This window comes from Copidosoma floridanum, unplaced genomic scaffold, assembly GCF_036245765.1.
Source record: "Copidosoma floridanum isolate Cflo_tuat_1 unplaced genomic scaffold, Cflo_Japanese_pri ptg000002l, whole genome shotgun sequence".
NCBI lineage: Eukaryota > Metazoa > Arthropoda > Insecta > Hymenoptera > Encyrtidae > Copidosoma > Copidosoma floridanum.
In genome coordinates, this window is record NW_028321879.1 from 1397141 (window position 1) to 1409122 (window position 11982).

Consider the following 11982-nt stretch of genomic DNA (forward strand, 5'->3'; position numbering starts at 1 on the left):
CATCGTACCACCCACTGCGTAATGACCGTGCTCTGAGATCAAACACCGGTAAGAGAGAGTATGTCCAGGGTGGTGGTGTGGCCTGCTATATAAGAGATACAATCAGTTGCAAAGTGTTGGACTTCTCAGTTATATCATCGGTTGATGAAAATAAATATATGTTTGTTGAGTTGTCCTCACTAATGTCACCAAAGCTCTTGTTGGCTGTGGTATATAGGCACCCTAAAGGCGAAGTACTCTCAAAATTTTTTAAAGCCCTTGGTAGGTGTTCTACGCGTTATTCGAACTTGGTAATTGCGGGCGGTTTAAATACCGATATGTTAGGTACCGATTTTTATTTAGCTCATCTTCGTGGGCTCCTTACAGATCATTCACTGGTTCTGGTAGAGTTTGCGGCTGCGCATCATTGAGGGGCCGTAAGTACTTGGATAGACCATATCGTGGTCAATTTCAAGGATAAAATATTATCAGTTGGGCAGTCATCGGCACCGTTTATATGTAAACATGATTTTATTTATTTGGACTATAGGATTCAGGTGGTACACGAGATTGGGGCGGTTAGAAGGTTGCGCGATTTCCGACATTTTTCGGCCGAGAGGTTCTCAACTCAGCTCTCCACGGCTATGGACCAAGCGTCGGACGTATTGTACAATGGCGACGTAAACAGTGCTCTCGCGAGTTTTTGAGAGATTGCAGTGGGTCTCCTGGATTCTATGGCTCCTTTTCGTGACTGCCGCTACCACAGGCCTCCGGCGCCTTGGTTCACGGACGATTTAAGGAATCGTTGCAAGGCTCGCGATCGCACGTATAAGAGAGCGAGGCGAGCTGGTGATGATGATTTTCTGTGGGAGTATAGAGTGCTTCGCAGGCTGGTGAAGTCTAAAATACGGCGTGCTCGGGAGAACTTTCTTCGCTAGGAGCTGTCGAGGGCTGTTTCCCCGCAATCATCGTGGCATGTTTTGCGCCGATATGGTCTGGTTGCTGGTGGGCCCCCCTCACAGGCAAGCAATTTTCCGCCTGATTTATTCATGAGATTTTATTCCTCTTTTGCATGTGCTCATGACCCATGCTCTATGGAGGACCTCGATCGTATGGTCAGTGATGCTTCTTGCGATAGTTTCGCGTTTCGTTGGTTTACCGAGATTGAGGTCCGACAGGCGATGTTGCATTGTCTCTCGAGGGCAAAAAGTCTGAGTAATGATGGGCTGTCGTTGCGTTATTTTAAGAATGTACTTTTCATCATATCACCTATTTTTGTACATATATTTAATGCCTCATTGGCCACCTGTACATACCCGAATCTGTGGAAAATTTTAAGTATCGTGCCGTTATCGAAGGTTAAACACCCCTCTGGCCCCTCAGAAACTCGCCTGGTGGCCAATCTGCCTCATTTCGGTAGGGTGCTGGACTACTTGATTGCTGAGAAAATTTATGATTATTTGGAAGGCGCCTCGCTTCTATCACCTTTCCAGTCGGATTTTTGGCGAGGGTTTAGTACCCAGACAGCTCTGCTGCGGGTGACTGACGACATTCGATGAGGTATGGATAGGGGAATGATAATTTTCTCTGTTTACTTCGATTTTAGAAAAGCCTTTAATACTTTGGATCACCGTAGACTCTTGTCAGCGCTCAAACAGCTAAATTTTACTACTGACTCAGGGATCGTTGCCTGGCCCGATACTGTTTTTCGTCTACATTAACTCTGTCATATCGTGTCTTAAATACAGTAAAGCTATGCTCTTTGCAGACGACCTCCAGTTGTGCATCCAGTGCCTGCCTGAAGATATACCAGATACTATTAGAAAGTCTAATATTGACATAAGTGCTATCGATTGTTGGACCAATAATCATGGACTGTCGTTTGATTTTTCTGAGATTACAGCACAATTATTGGCAACGCCTCAGTTACTGAGGACGATTGATTATTCAGATATACCACCAATAGTTGTTCACGATACAGTGGTGCCCTTCGTTAAGTCAGTTAAGAATTTGGGTCTTATTATCACCAACGATCTTACCTGGAACACCCAGGTTTCTCGGATTTGTTCGGCTGTCCACGGAGTATTGCATAGGCTCTGGTTTAGGGCGGGTTCGTTGTCGTGATCAATGAAGAAAATACTTGTGGCTGCACTTGTGCTCCTCCACTTCGATTACGTGTCTCTGGCCTACTTGGACCTTTCGCAGTATCTCTAGCTCAAGATACACCGTTTGTTTAATACAGTTGTAAGATTTATTTTTGGGGTAGACCACGACGCTTAACCGAGACCCTTTTACCGGCAGCTCGGTTGGCTGACTGTTGGGGCCCGGAGGAAATACTTTCTGGGTTGTATGATTTGTCGGTTGCTTACCTCAGAAAAGCCGAAGTACTTGGCGGACCTATTTCCGCAGACCAAGGGCCTGAGGAGATCTGCTAGGCGTGTTACGTCTGGCTATTTTATACCTTTCGTACGCACAGTCACGTATGAGCGTTCTTTTGTCATAATTGCTCTAAAATTATGGGAGGAGATTCCTGGGTCTGTGAAATTGAAGGTCACTTACGAATCTGTTAAAGTTGCGCTTTTTGAACGTTTGTTTAACGATTGATTTTGAGAGTTCATTATAAATGTTGAGATAGATTTTGAATCATACATACTTACATATACATATACGAACTCACGGGTATACTTACTGGACACACAATAATTTTAATTTATGTATTTTATATTAACATATAAGTTTATATTAATTGTTATAGAAATGCGTCTCATTGATTGTTCTAATAGTCTGTTACTTATGCCAAAAATTTGTTATATTTTATATTATTGCTTGTTTTATATAATAATGTTTGTAAATCCTTTTTTATTTTTTTACATTGCCATACGGCTTATTAAACCTTGACATTAATAAATTTGTTTAAATTATCATCATCTCTTTCTTTCTCTCTCTCTCTCTCTCTCTCTCTCTCTCTCTCTCCGAGGTTCGTAGCCGTCGCACGTATTACATTGAAGCTCCTGTTTTTCAACCTGGCTTATATATATTCACACCTCCAATGGAGTTTTTATCAGGTACGCCACTACTCAGAGCCTGGGGTAGGCCTCTCACCTGTCTTCTTGGGGTCCTAGGCCTCCTGGTGCGTGGAGAAAGGTCTTTATTTACATTGTGCTGCCATAACTTCGCTGGAAGTGGAGCTGTTCTGATCCTTGTCTGACAATCACCGGCGGTCTGGTGGCTGCTCCCTGCAGGTTCCTTGGCTGCTGGCGTGTGATGAATGCTGTTACCGTGATCTGGTGAGTGTTTTCCTGCAGCATGCCTTGGTGGTTTTCTGGCCTCTTGGAGTACATCATCTGCTAGAGGGCCTTCGCACGTCGGTAGTCGACGGTGGCGCCATCTTGTGGGGCAGTTGTGAGCGCCGTTACGGGTTCTCCATCGATAGCTTTTTTTTTTACTGTTTTGTACGCTCGACTATTTGTATCCCACTGACGTGCGACGGGTTGCAGCTCTGCGGGCTTCTATGAAACCGTTCGTTCAGCATTAAGCGTAATTTACACTGACATCTAAATCCAAGCGTATTGTTGATAATTTTGTACTATTTTATATATATCCTGTAAATATAAAAAATAGTACCTTCGTATCTACATTTTTACTCGGTGTTACTGTAACTGTTCAACTCGTGAGCTGACGTTATTATCTGTTTTATTGTGGTTATTTTGCTTGTCTCTTAGTGTTAGTGTGCTATTATATTTATTTTAATTAGTATTCAATGAGTGACCCTCAGCGTAGTTGCCATAAGTGCTTAAGACCATTGGTGCACCGGGGTAAGAGCTGTCTGACTTGTAATAAGACCTTTCACAAAGGCTGTATTTTACTTTACTTAACCAAAAAAACGAGTAGTAGTTGTTGCGCTCGGGCTTTTAGTGATACTGTTCAACGATCTAGAGACTCATCATTGCGCGGAGCATCGCAACCTCAGGCAGGTACACGTGTGCGATTGGTTGATAGTGTTCGCGGCTTGGGTGCGGCTGATTTGGATCGGGGGGTCTCTGTTGTGGCGCCTTCGGCTGAACCCAGTCTGCCGGCGGGAAATATAAATACCGATACTAACCTTTTTGGGGACAACCAAAATATGGACGAGTCTTTCAGCTCTGTTGGCTCGGCTACTGGTCCCCCAGATGGCAAGGATCTGGGCACAGACGGGCTGCCCTTGGGTTGGGACACCTTTACACCGTCTGATCAGTTTGCTGCGCTCTATAAAGCCATCACAAAAACCAAGGCTGATACCGATAAGCGGCTGCAGCGAGTGGAGACCCAAGTGAGTGCTAACTCAGAGGAGTTGAGTCAGTTGCGCCGTGAGAACATACAGCTTAAGGCCACACTTCAACGCGTGGTTGAGGCTCATAGAGATCCGGCGCCGTGTCAGCTGAAGGTTATCGGTGTGCCGGCGCGTTATACACTTGACCCGCGTGATTTTATTCAGAGGCTCTTAGTCGTCCTACAATTGCAGAGTGTACTCTTAGACGTACTGGATATAGGTGCGTTCAAAGTTGGAGGGACTGCGGCAGCTGCGTCTTCTGGTGAAAATGAGATACGTGATAGAACCAATGAAAACAGCTCTTACTTGAAAACTCTTAAGACCAGCATGTCTCGCTATCATATTATTAAAGCATACAAACGTATAAATCCGTTAAAATTCTCGCAGATATACAGCGACTTCACTGGTAATAACACTATTAAACTATATGAGTTGCTTCCAAGATCAACGCACTCATTGCTCATGAAGGCCAAGTCTAAAGCTAAAAGTATTAATTATAAATTTGTATGGGCTCGTGGCTGCGAAGTTTTCGTGCAGCGGGATGAGCGATCTCAGCGACAGAATATACTTTCTGAGGCCGACTTGGATCTGCTGCAATGACTGCCGCGGCCGTGTGTTTCTGCTCAGGGCTGTGGGCGTAAGTTCCTCCGTCTAGCGCACCTCAATATTAATTCCATTCGTGAACACTTAGATGATTTCTGATACCTCCTTAACCGCCACAATATTGATGTCCTAGCACTTTCTAAGACTTGGCTTACACCCTTGCAATGTTCGTCCTTGTTTCATATAGCTGGTTATAAGTTGATGCGCAACGATAGAGGCCTTACGGCAACTACAGGACGGTGACGGTTTGTTCAGAGTGATGGTGTGGCCTGCTACGTGCGGGAGAACATCACATGTGATATTGTCGCGTCCCCACAGATCCGCAGATTAAATGAAACTGAGTACTTGATGTTGGACCTTAGGGTCAATGACGGCCATCGTATTCTATTGGCCACGGTCTACAGGCGCCCGAAGGGCGATGTCCTTACTGAGTTCTTTGCTGCGCTGCAGCAGGCTGTGGGGCGTTTTTCGGGCGTCCTGGTGGCCGGGGACCTGAACTCGGATCTGCTGGGACAAGACTATTATTCTAACCATCTTCGAAATCTGATTCTCGAGAATTCTCTCTATTTGGTCCCATTTGGGCCCACGCATCATCGTGGCGCCTCGCATACGTGGTTGGATGTGGTTTTGACGGATTCTAGTGAGTGGGTCCTGGTGTCTCGGTCGTCCAATGCACCATATGTCAATGGCCACGATTATTTGATTGTTGATTACAATATTACTGTGCCCCGTCCGTCCACCCTGCGCATAGTTCGAGATTTTAGACTTTTCTCCGCTGCTGAATTTAATAGAGATGTATGCATTGACCATCAACAGCGTGTGGAGCTGAGGGGTGGTGTGGAGGCTGGGGGCGTTAACACTTGCCTTGACGAGTTTCAGGGGATTGTGTTGGCGGCGCTTGACTCTCATGCGCCCTTGAGGGTGCGTCCCGAGCGCCGCCGCCTGCTGGCGCCCTGGTTTAGCCAGGATCTGAAGGCTAGGTGTAGGGCGCGTGACCGGTTGTATGGTTTAGCGAGGAGGACTGGTGACATGGCTCAGCTGGCTTAGTATCGTAGGGTGCGTGTCGAGTTGCGGAGGGACATTCGCTTTGCTCGGGACCAATTCATGAGGAGGGCCCTGGAGGGTGAAACGAACCCGACTCGGTGCTGGCAGGTTTTGCGTAGATATGGTCTTTTGGGGGCAAACCGTGAGTCTCCGCTGCGTTACCTCTCCGCTGATGCCGTCGGTGAGTACTTCTCCTCCGTGGCGTGTGTTTATCCCCTTTGCAGTGACACTGCGCTGAGACGAATTCTTCTAGAGTTGCCGGATGTTGTTGGATTCTCATTCGAGCCTGTAACGTGTGCCGAGGTGGGCCTGGCGGTTGCGCATTGTAATGGTAGAACTAGGGGTCGTAGCTTTGATGGACTGTCGTTTTCTTACCTGCGTGAGTCTTCTTCTTTTTTGATTCCGTTTCTGATTTATCTATTTAATTTGTCGCTTGAAACTTGTATTCATCCAGAGGACTGGAAAAAATTGGTGATTGTTCCACTCTCCAAAGTATCACGTCCCAGTGACCCATCAGATGCTCATCCTGTGGCCAATCTTGCTCACTTGGCTAAGGTGTTTGATGTCTTGATGGCGTGGAGGATATACAACTACTTGGAGACCAACGCCTTGCTTTCGCCTATGCAGTCCGGATTCCGGAGGGGCCATAGCACGCAGACGGCACTGCTGAAGCTCACTGATGACATACGCCTGGGTATGGAGCGTGGTATGGTGACGGTCCTGGTTTTATTTGATTTTCAGCGGGCATTTGACTCGATTGGCCATGCGTGTTTACTGCGTGTTATGGGCACAATGGGGTTTTCGGCCGAGTCTTTAAAATGGTTTTACTCTTATTTATCGGGTCGCTCACAGACAGTTCTTACGCTTGAGGGGGGGAGCACGGGATTTTTGCCAACAACCTCCGGCGTTCCGCAAGGTACTTCTCTTGGTCCTGTTATATTCCTTATTTTCATTAACACAATTCTTTCGGTTCTTTTCCATAGTACAGGTTTATTATTTGCAGATAATCTTCAAATTTATATTCAGTGTAAGCCGTGTGACCTCCCGAGGGCGATTGGCCTTTTGAACGAGGACATTGAGCGTTTTGTGTTGTGGTCTCAAAATTATGGCTTGGAATTACATCTGGGTAAGCTGTTGGCCACCTTATTTGGTACATGCCAGCAATGGATGAGGGTGGACCTGACTCGGCTGCCTCCTGTAATGGCCAGTGGCGTTGTTGTTCCTCTGGTCGAGAAAATCAGGGATCTGGGAGTGATAATCTCTAGTGACCTGACCTGGAATGCCCACGTATCTGCCATCTGCTCTCATGTCCATGGCGTGTTGTACTGACTGCGCTATAAGGGCCATCTTTTATCAAGTGCATTAAAGGCAAAACTAGTGGCGTGTCTAGTTAGACCCCATTTTGATTATGCATGCCTCGTATACATGGGCCTTTCTGGATATCTCACACTAAATTTAAATCGGCTTTTTAATACAGTAGTCCGTTATATTTTCAATCTCCGTCGTGATGCGACAATGAAGCCCTACTATGATAGGTTGGGTTGGCTGCGCCCGAACAAGAGATGCGAATATTTCTTGGGGGTATCGATATATAAGCTTCTGACCACGAAAAGGCCAAAGTATTTGTTTGATCTGTTTCCGCCGGTCTCTGATGAGTCTTGTAGACCAACGCGCCAAGCGTGGACTGGCATGCGAATCCCGCATGCTACACTAACATCGTATGCCTCCTCGTTCTCACTAACGGCAATGAGATTGTGGGAGTCTATACCGGCCTCTATTAGATTGAAGGACACGGTCGCGGCATTTAAAGCCTCATTTTACAAGTACGTAACCCTGCAGCCACCCGAGTAGTACATAATTTGCTAATTCTAGTATTATTTTCATTATTATTATTAAAACTGTTTAAATTTATTGGCGGATTATTAAAATTGTTTAAATGTAGTTTAATTGTAAGAGAGAGAAGTTAGAACTTACAACTATACCTGTGATATACTGTTGCCTTGTCATTGTATAGCTTTAAGTCTGATCTTAATTATATTGCGTTTTTTGTTAATATTCATCACATATAGTCTACATTAAATTTTATTGTTATGTTACCTTATATTTTACATTGAATTTACATGTGTATACGTTTCTTTTTTACTTTTATATTTTGATAATCACAAATGTATAAATATTGTTTTTGCCATACGGATCATATAGGTCCTTGGCATAATAAACGTGTTTCAATCAATCAATCTCTCTCTAGGCTACAACATATATTGAAGTGTACTACTTTATTGATAGAGTGTCTTACTGCAACTGTCCGTTTACTTTAATAACGTAGCTTCCAACGTCGTCTCTAGATGGGGCGTAGTGTAGTAAATAGTATGTGATTATGTAAAGCAGTTTTTAACATTGCAAAAGAATATTAAAGCGCGATTGTGAACCAGACGTAGTGTGCTCAGTCTGTCAAAAGAGATTCCATATGAGTTGTCTAGATATATGTAACCCCACTGATTATTTTTTTCTTAGTTGTTCAAAGCATTGCCCTTTATTAAACGGCTCAGCTCACCCTGAGCTGAGTAACTTAAATCGTTCTGCTTTAACCCTATCATCGGTGTCCAACAAGCGACTCCGATCTCCACCGTCGCAATCATCAGAGCAGTCAACTAAAACAGCACGTGTTGGCACAGCATCTACGGTTGTCTCGGGCGTTTATTCTATCGCAGAGTTTTCTAATGAAAATATGGCTGATCCACCACCATGGTTTCAGCAATATTTGGTAACCTATGCTGCTGATATGAAGGAGATCAAGGAGATGCAGAGGTCTTTGGATGGGCGTATTACGGCAGCTGAGGAAGGTCTGACCGAAATTTTTTAGCGTTTGGGATCTATAGAAAAGGCTTATGCTGATAATACTGCCACTGTTACTGTCACATAGCAGGATCGGTCTATGGTATCCACCGATCGTTGTGAGGTTTTACTTTCTGGCGTTTCACAGAATTTAGCATTATTACACCAAGATATTGTCAAATGTTTATTAAAAGCTATTGATTTACAGCGTATGTCACTTTTGATCACTTTTACTTATGATTGGGCTGATAGACGGGCTAGCGCATCCTCAACTCAAGTAGCCACATCTTCCTTAAGGGCCATTGTTCTAGAGTTATCTTCCCTGGTTGCTAGGAATCGTTTATTGTACCAGGCTTATCATCTTGCTGCAGCAAAAAACACTACCGTTTTTAGATCTAGTTGCGTGGGTAAATTGAGCTTGCGCGCTTCGTGGCCAAAGCCTTTGCATCAACTATTGTCAAAGGCAACTGCAGCAGCAAAAAATCTTAATTATGCTCGTCCAATAGTTCGTGACTAAAAGGTCTTTATTCATCAGACAAAAAAATCGGCTCATATTTATTTACAAACGGAAGCCGATTTTGCCACACTTCCTGTCTATTCAGCCACAACTCATACGCAATGAGATCTACTACCCTGTCCAATATCATCAGGTTGCTCTTCCAACGTCAAAATAGGCCATATTAATATCAATAGACTTAAAACAAACTTTTCACTGCTTGAAACTAAGCTATTAAATAGTCAGTATATGGCCCTTGGTGTCTTAAAAATCTTTTTAAACCATCTTGATAATGATTCTATTTGACGGCTATTTAATTTATCGCACTGATAGGGAGGAAAAAGAGGGTGGGGGTGTGGCTATCTATGTTAATGATGCTATGAAGGTTCAAGTCCTGGCAAGGTCAGATGTTGTCTATGACAATACAACTGAATATCTTATAATCAAGATTTCACAGGGTGCCTTCAAATTATTATTTGCTACTATCTACCGACGCCAAAAATCTGCTTACCCTATTAAATTCTTCAACGTGCTCACTGAATACCTTACCCTGTACTCTCTCTCTGTAGTCGTAGAAGATTTGAATGTAGACATGTCTTCAATTTCACAGGATTCAAGTTATCTACCTAATGTCATTAACTTCTATAGCCTACATCTAATTTACTCTGAACCTACTCATTATGCAGCTTATCAAAACAGACAAACACACACATGACTTGATCTTAGTTTAATAAGCGACATATCAAATCTTATTACATATACTAAATAAGACTCCCCTTTTGCAGCTGGACATGACTGGATGGAGGTAATATTACGACATTCTGCTAGTGTTACTCCACCATCAATAAAGCTTATACGCTTCTTAGCAAAAATAAATCGACCTGATCTCATAAGCTCTTTCACGGATGGTGTCAATCAATTTTTCATTAATACTCAACCTATCTATGATGTTCATTGTTTGACAATGTTACTTACCAAAACTACTACTAATGCATTTGATCTGCATGCACCTAAGCATGTAGTGATCTTCTCAAATCGGCAAAAGCCGTCGGTCAATGACACTATCAAAAAAAAATGAAGGAGAGAGATCGAGCTTACAAGGACTATCGCCAATCGGGGCTAAACATGGACTAAGTCAGGTTTTGGATACTCAGATTTTCAGTTCGTAATGCTCTTGATTGTGCTTAGAACAATTATTTCTCCTTAAAACTCAAGAATTTTCATGATTCAAGCTACCTATGGAGAATATTCCGTCAAATGAGGGTCACTGGAAAGACTAAATCAAAACTCTCGAACTTGTTTACTCCTCAGGAATTAAATACTTAATATGCTTCGATCATGGACAATTTTCTACTGCTAGCGATGGCTGAGCTAGCTGATGCCCTATTGTTGCTACTTCCGGAAGATCCCAACATGATCTTTTCTCTTAAAAACGTAACTGAAACTGATGCTTTGATTGCTCTCTCGAAGGCGGTATCTAGACCGGCCGGTAAAGACGGTATTTCTGTAAATATGATTGAAATGCTCACACCGAAAATTGCTTGCCTATTACAATACCTTATAAATCTCTCCAGTAGTACATCAAAATATCCTCAGTCATGGAAATCAGTGATTATTATGCCCCTTAGTAAATCCAAAGCCCTGACATCCCCATCAGATACTCGCCCTATTGCTCAGTCATCAGAGTATTCCAAAGCTTGCGAGCATTGTATTGATTCACTACTATCAGCGTTTATTAACTGAATCAACTTTCTTGATCCGTACCAATCTGCGTTTCGACAATACGCAAACGGCTTTTCTGAATCTTACTGAGGATATTAGATATGGGATTGAAAATGGTTGTTGTGGGATCGCTGTTTTATTTGATTTTACCAAGGCATTTAATCTGATGAGTCATCTAAAGCTTCTCAGAAAGCTCCAAAAACTTGGTTGTGACGATATAACTTTGAAATGATTTTACTCCTACATAACTGGCAGAAAACAGAAAACGGCACTTGACGCACACCCGATGTCAAACTGGGCTAATGTACCTTGTGGCGTGCCTCAAAGTAGCGTTCTCGGGCCTAACCTTTTTTTTCATATTTATCAGCGACCTGTTTCGATCTCTGAGTCATTGTGAGCACATTCTCTTTGCTGACGATTTTCAAATTTTCCTAACAGTGCCATGTAAGGGTGTTACGGAAGCAATTAGGCTGATAAACGAGGATATCTTTGCCATTGAACGGTGGGCTCATGAAAATGGCTTGCACATTAACCCTGGCAAGATCATGGCAAAAATTATGGGTAGCCATAAATTTGTTTCACGTTTGAATCTAGATGCTCTCGATAAGATTAGAGTCCTGGGCCATAACATTGAGTACGAGACGAAGATCAAGAATTAGGGAGTTTGGCTAAGCAACGATTTGTCCTGGTCTACTCATATTGACCATATTTCCATACAGGTATATCGCTCTCTACACACGTTACGACAGCATCGTCACTCCCTTATACTCGAACTACGCAAACATCTGGTGGAATCTATGATACTGCCCTATTTTGACTATGTTGCTGCAATCTACCATGGTCTTGACAAAACTCGTGAACTAAAGTTATATAGGTTGCTTAATGCATGCGTAAGATTTGTCGTCAGAAATATTCCGTATCATGCACATGTATCGCCTCATCGTCTAAAGCTTGGTTGGCTCAAATTCAAGCATAGGCGCGAGTATATGTTAGC